The sequence below is a fragment of the Nicotiana attenuata genome, chromosome 9 (assembly GCF_001879085.1).
Source record: "Nicotiana attenuata strain UT chromosome 9, NIATTr2, whole genome shotgun sequence".
Lineage (NCBI taxonomy): Eukaryota > Viridiplantae > Streptophyta > Magnoliopsida > Solanales > Solanaceae > Nicotiana > Nicotiana attenuata.
The window spans coordinates 5310393-5316774 of NC_031997.1; positions in this window are offsets into that span (position 1 = coordinate 5310393).

The window sequence follows — 6382 nt, forward strand, 5'->3', positions numbered from 1 at the left end:
GTAAGAGAGGGCCAGATGTGGGGTATGCTGAATACGAATCTAGGAAGAAGAAGAGTTTAGAAGGTAAGATAGGTGGTGATGAGCCTTATTACCTCTCAGATGAAGCTGCTAGTTTTGAGACAGATCCAGATGATGTTGATGATGAAGGTGAAGGGGAGGTTCAACAGAAAGTTAAAGCTAGAAGAAGAAAGACTAAAAGAAGAGTAATATTTGACAGGACTTGCAAGAAAATAGTTTGGGAAACTGGACTTGCATTTGCAAGTGTGAGAGATTTCAGAGAAGCTGTAACTAAATATGCTGTTCAACAAAAGGTTTCTATAGAAAAGTATGTAAATGAACCTACAAGGGTGAGGGTTAAGTGCAAGAAGGCATCCTGTCCTTGGCTTCTAGTTGCTAGTTATGATTCTAGGACTAAGGATTTTGTAGTCAAGAACTACAATCCAGTTCACAAATGTGACCCTACTAACAGAAACAAGCTATGTAATTCAAAGTTCTTGGCTAAAAGGTTCAATGAGAGGATAAAAGAACAACCTAACATTAGAATATTCAAGTTTCAAGAGTTGATTAGAAAGAAATTGGGATTATATGTTGGGAGGACAGTTTGTAGGAGGGCAAAAAATATTGTGTTGAATGAGATAATGGGTGATCATAAACTAGAGTATGGCAGGATTTTAGATTATAGGGATGAGTTGCTTAGATCTAATCCAGGTAGTACATGTGTAGTGAAACTTAGTGAAGAAACTTTTGAAGGTGGGAAGAAAATGTTTGTTGGGTTCTACATTTGTTTTGAGGCAATGAAGAAGTCATACTTAGCTGGTTGTAGGCCATGCATTGGATTAGATGGATGTTTTTTAAAAGGGGTATGTAGAGGCCAACTACTTGTAGCAGTTTGCAAAGATGGAAATAATCAGATGCTTCCACTTGCTTGGGCTGTTGTTGAGATTGAAAATATGCACACTTGGAGGTGGTTTGTCAGCCTTTTAAAGAGTGATCTTCAGCTTGGAGATGGTACCAATCTGACAATAATAACAGACATGCAAAAGGTAATCACTTGTAGTTTGTTGTTATTTTTCTACTGCTGCTTCACTTAATACTAACTACCATTGTTAATTTTCCAGGGGCTTGAGAATGCTATAGCAGACCTACTTCCAAATTCTGAGCATAGGATGTGTGCAAGGCACATCCTAGCTAACTGATCTAAGAAATGGAGGGACATAGAGAGAAGGAACTGCTTCTGGAGGTGTGCAAGGTCTACCTATGAATGGGAGTTGAAGAAAAATCTGGATGACATGAAGAAATTGGGGACTAAGATAGTTGATGAACTGTTGTACTACAACATTGAAAGATGGAGTAAGGTGTATTTCAACACATTCTGCAAGTGTGATAGTGTTGACAATAATATGGCAGAATGTTTCAATGCTTGGATTTTGGCAGCAAGGTAGAAGACTATAGTGACAATGCTTGAAGAAACAAGGGTGAAGATGATGAACAGAATAGGTCAGCTCAGACAGTTTGGAAACACTTGGATTACTGATTTTTCACCAATGGCCATGAAAGTCTTGGAAGAGAACACAGAAAGGTCAATGAAATGTAACATTTTTTGGAATGGTGAGTATGGATTTGAAGTGAAGCAAGCATCAGGTGCAAGTGAAGTGAAGCATTTGGTGGACATCAACAGGCAAACATGCACCTGCAGAGCTTGGATGTTAAAAGGCATACCATGTGCTCATGCAGTTGCTGCCTTGCATTTTAAAAATCTTGAGCCTATGAACTATATTTCTCATTGGTACAGTAATGCAACTTACATGAAAACATACAGTTACTTTCTACAGCCTGTCTTGGGTATGAATATGTGGCAAGAGTCACAAAACCCAACTGTTATACCACCTCATGTCAAGAAGATGCCTGAAAGGCCAAAGAAGGTTAGAAGAAAAGAGCTTGGTGAAAATAAGACAGGAAAATTGTCCAAAAGTGGAGTGGAAATGACATGTAGCAATTGTCATAACAAGGGTCATAACAAGAGGGGATGTGCAAAGGCTGCTGGAAGTAATACTGCTGCAACTTCAGCAAATTCTGTGCCTACAAGTGTTGGTAGTTCAAAGCCACAAAAGCAAAGTACTGCAAGAGGAAGGGGTAGGCCAAAAGGCTCTAAAGAAAAAGTGAAGTTCTTCCCTTTAATGCCTTCTTTCTCTTTTTTAAAAAATTCCCAGATTTTTAATTTTGATTGTTTGTGTCACGAACCAAACTCCACTAAGCGTCGTGGTGGCGCCGGACACCGATGTCAGGCAGGCCAACTAAAATACTTAATTAGATTCCAAATTATAACAACTTTTAAAGCCAAGATTTTCCTTCAGATTTCATAAGTAAAAAGATAACTGCCTCAATTCAAATTAAATAACAATCAATCAATACAAAATACTTCAAAACCATCCCAGAACCCGGTGTCACAAGTGCATGAGCATTTACTAAGACAGAAATAAAATACAACATCCGTCCGGAATACAGTGGACAGAAAGTAAATATATTATGCTGGAAAAGGGACTATACTAGCTGCGGGCCGCCTCGAACAATGCAACTCACCTAGTCCCAGAATCATCCGCGATGCTACGCCCGATAGGCCACTAACAACACCTGAACCTGTGCAACAAAAATGCACAGAAGTGTAGTATGAGTACGAAAACAACGTGTACTCAATGAGTATCCCGCCTAATCTCGAAGAAGTAGAGACGAGATGGTCGACTTCGACACTTACTAAGGGTCCAATAATGTGATGTCAATAAAACACTAAATCACGGATTTCTATAAACATGATTTTAATCCAATAGAAGGAAACAAGTAAAACAATTAATTTCTTTTATATGAAGTTTTCCCGAAATTTCCTTTTCACTATTTATCCAATTATTCTCAAGCCGTAAAGAGGCTATAACAACTTTAATAAGTTTCAAGGCAAGCAATACGAGCATGCGCAAATAATCACCGTGGGACGTACGACCCGATCCAACATAAGTGTAAACTGTGCACTTGCCGAGGGTCGACGGCGCGCCTATAGATGCATCTATTACCCCGCTCGCGAACTAACCTGCGACGCGGTCAACATAAAATAAACACACACCCTGCTCGCGAATCATGTATGCGACGCAGGTACACATAGAGGTACATGCTCAAACAATCAATCAAGAATTATCAGGGGACGTTATCCAAATTAAACAAATCCTCTTTTAACAATTCGAGAAAGTAACGTTTAATCCCTTTTTAAATTCATTTACTAATCCAAGGTGATTTAAGTAATTCAAGTCGTCAATAAGTTTACAATTAATCCAAGTATAGCATGCTTTTGGGTCCTAGACTACCCGGACAATAGCATAATAGTTGCTACGCACGGACTCTCGTCACCTCGTGCGTACGTAGCCCCCGCAAATAGGAGCAAATATCCAATTAATTCACCTATGGGGACAATCCCTCTTACAAGGTTAGAAAGGAGACTCACCTCGCCCCGAAGATCCATAACCGGCATTCCATGCCCTTCCGAAGACTGTACTTGATGCACCACGCTCCAAAACTAGCCAACGGTTACACAAATCCATTAATATATGCTCAAATATTCATTACAATCTAATTTATAGCAATTCCTAACTCCGATCGAAAAGTTGACCAAAACGCCCTCGGGCCCACGTGTCCGGAATCCGAAATTTTTCGAAGATAAAGATTACCCATGAGCTTAGGAACTCAAATATATAATTTTCACTAAATTCCATACTCAAAATCGTGGTTAAATTCCAAGAATATAATTTCTAGGTTTTTCCCTCAAACCCCAAGTTTTTCTAAACAATTCATGCTTAAATTCATACATAATTGATGTATTTAACTCATAATTGGTGGGGATATCTTACCTTGTTGTTGATGACGAAAATCCCCTCTTGAAGCTCCCCAAAATCATCCATGCCAAGTGAAAAATGGGAGAAGAATGACCAAACCCCGAGTTTAAAACAACCTTCTGCCTCCAGATATTTCCGCACCTGCGGTTCATTGACCGCTTCTGCGGTTCCGCAGGTGCGGTTACAACGCCGCATCTTCGGTCCTCCTTGGGCCACCCCTTTCTCGCTTCTGCGGATCATCTTTCGTCGATGCGGTCCCGCTTCTGCGGAACATTGACCGCATCTGCGGTCCACTCCAGCTGCCCCTCTTCCGCTTCTGCGACCTGCCTTCCGCAGATGCGGTCCCGCTTCTGCGGAACCTTGACCACATCTGCGATCCTCAAGCCTTTGACCAAAATCCGCACCTGCGCCTTCCTAGCCGCTTCTGCGGCTCCGCACCTGCGGCCCCTTTTCCGCAGGTGCGGTTATGACAGCAACCAGCAGTTCAGCCCTCTTCCAAACTCCAAATTCGATCCGTTAACCACCCGGAATCCACCCGAGGCCCCCGGGACCCCAAGCAATCCAACCAATCAGTCCCAAAACACATTACGGACTTGCTCGAGGCCTCAAATCACATCAAACAACGTTAAAATCATAAATCAACCCCCAATCCAAGCTTTATGAACTTTAGAACTTCCAACTTCTACTTTCGATGCTTAAACCTATCAAATCACGTCCGATTGACCTCAAATTTTGCGCACAAGTCATGTTTGACATTACGGACCTACTCCAACTTTCGGAATCATATTCCGACCCTGATATCAAAAAGTCCACTTCCGGTAAAACTTCTCGAAAACCTTCAAATTTCTATCTTTAGCCAAATGACTCCAAAATGACCTACGGACCTCCGAATTCACTTCCGATCGCGCTCCCAACTTCAGAATCACCATACGGAGCTATTCACAGACTCGGAATCCCAAACGGACATCGATAACACTGAAATGCACTTCAAGCCAAACTTATGAAATTTCTTCAAAAATGCTAACTTCCACAATAGGCGCCAAAACGCTCCCGGGTTATCCAAAACCCGATCCGGGCATACGCCCAAATCCGAAATCATCATACGAACCTGCTGGAACCTTCAGATCCCGATTCCGAGGTCGTTTACTCAAAATTCCAATCCTAGTTCATTCTTTTAACTTTAAGCTTCCGAAATGAGAATTCTCTTTCCAAATCAACTCTGGACTTCCCGAAATTCAATCCCGACCACGCGCACAAGTCACAATACCTAAAATGAAGCTGCTCACGGCCTCAGGCTGTTGAATGGAGCGCTAGAACTCAAAACGACCGGTCGGGTCGTTACATTCTCTCCCACTTAAACATACGTTCGTCCTCGAACGTGCTGAGAACTACACTGAAGTAGTCTGAAATCACTGGTTAACTCCTCATGCACCTTCCCGTGCTACCACAACTTAGTTGAGCACATTAGCTCGTTCAATTCTGAAGATATTCTCTTTTATTCAAGCAGATACGCCTTAAAGCCCAATTCCAACATCCGGAATTCTATGCCCGACCTGTTTCCAACATAAGATCACCCTATCGATCACTACACGCTGTACCCAAACATGGCTGCATAACTTTGCTGGATTCACCCCTAGCATCACTTTACTCACCGGACCGCAATAACACCTTCTGATCAACTTAGTCGAAATTCCACGATTCTAATGCTCCCATTGCACCCCATGACATATACAGGTCTTACTCTAACTCTTATAATGCCGCCACAACGGAAGAGATGTGCAGAAACCCATAATCAACTGTCGAATCAACCAATCATTGAGTCTATACTTCTAACAAGAAACATTACCACATTCTGAACCAAATACTGATCTTTGCTCCTTAATATATTCCATACAATCAGATTGCACTGATCCTGAATCCAATGATCTCATCTCACCCAGTACGAACCGCTCGGGCAATAAGCCACCCCGGACATAATCAAAAGTCTCATATGATGCCACAACGTGCCAATAGGCTATCAATTCGAACACGATACAATGAAAACGAACTCTGAAAATGAAATCCAATTACCCCGCTCGCGAATCATACATGCGACGCGAGCAACATTCTAAACAGACACCCCGCTCGCGAATCATACATGCGACGCGGGCTCACAGCTAATACGAGCTTTCCTTAGAAAAATAGGTAACGAAACACATAAAAACAGATATAGGGAACCGTGCTCATCATCACACTGTTGCGGTGTGCAACCCGAATCCACACATAGAACTCACATAAGGAGATATACATCGAGCTAAATTGCTCATTACAGCAAGATACCGGCCATCGGTCACAAGCACGCTAGGTGCATAATACTATCCCTGGGGAGACATATAGTGACACAAGCTACAACTCAAGCACAACTAAGGTGCGATATACAATCTGAATCTCAAGAGCCATTTTTCTCGTATAACACCATTTCTACGCGGATCCTCAACACATAAGCAATTTCTCAAGCCGTCTCACAA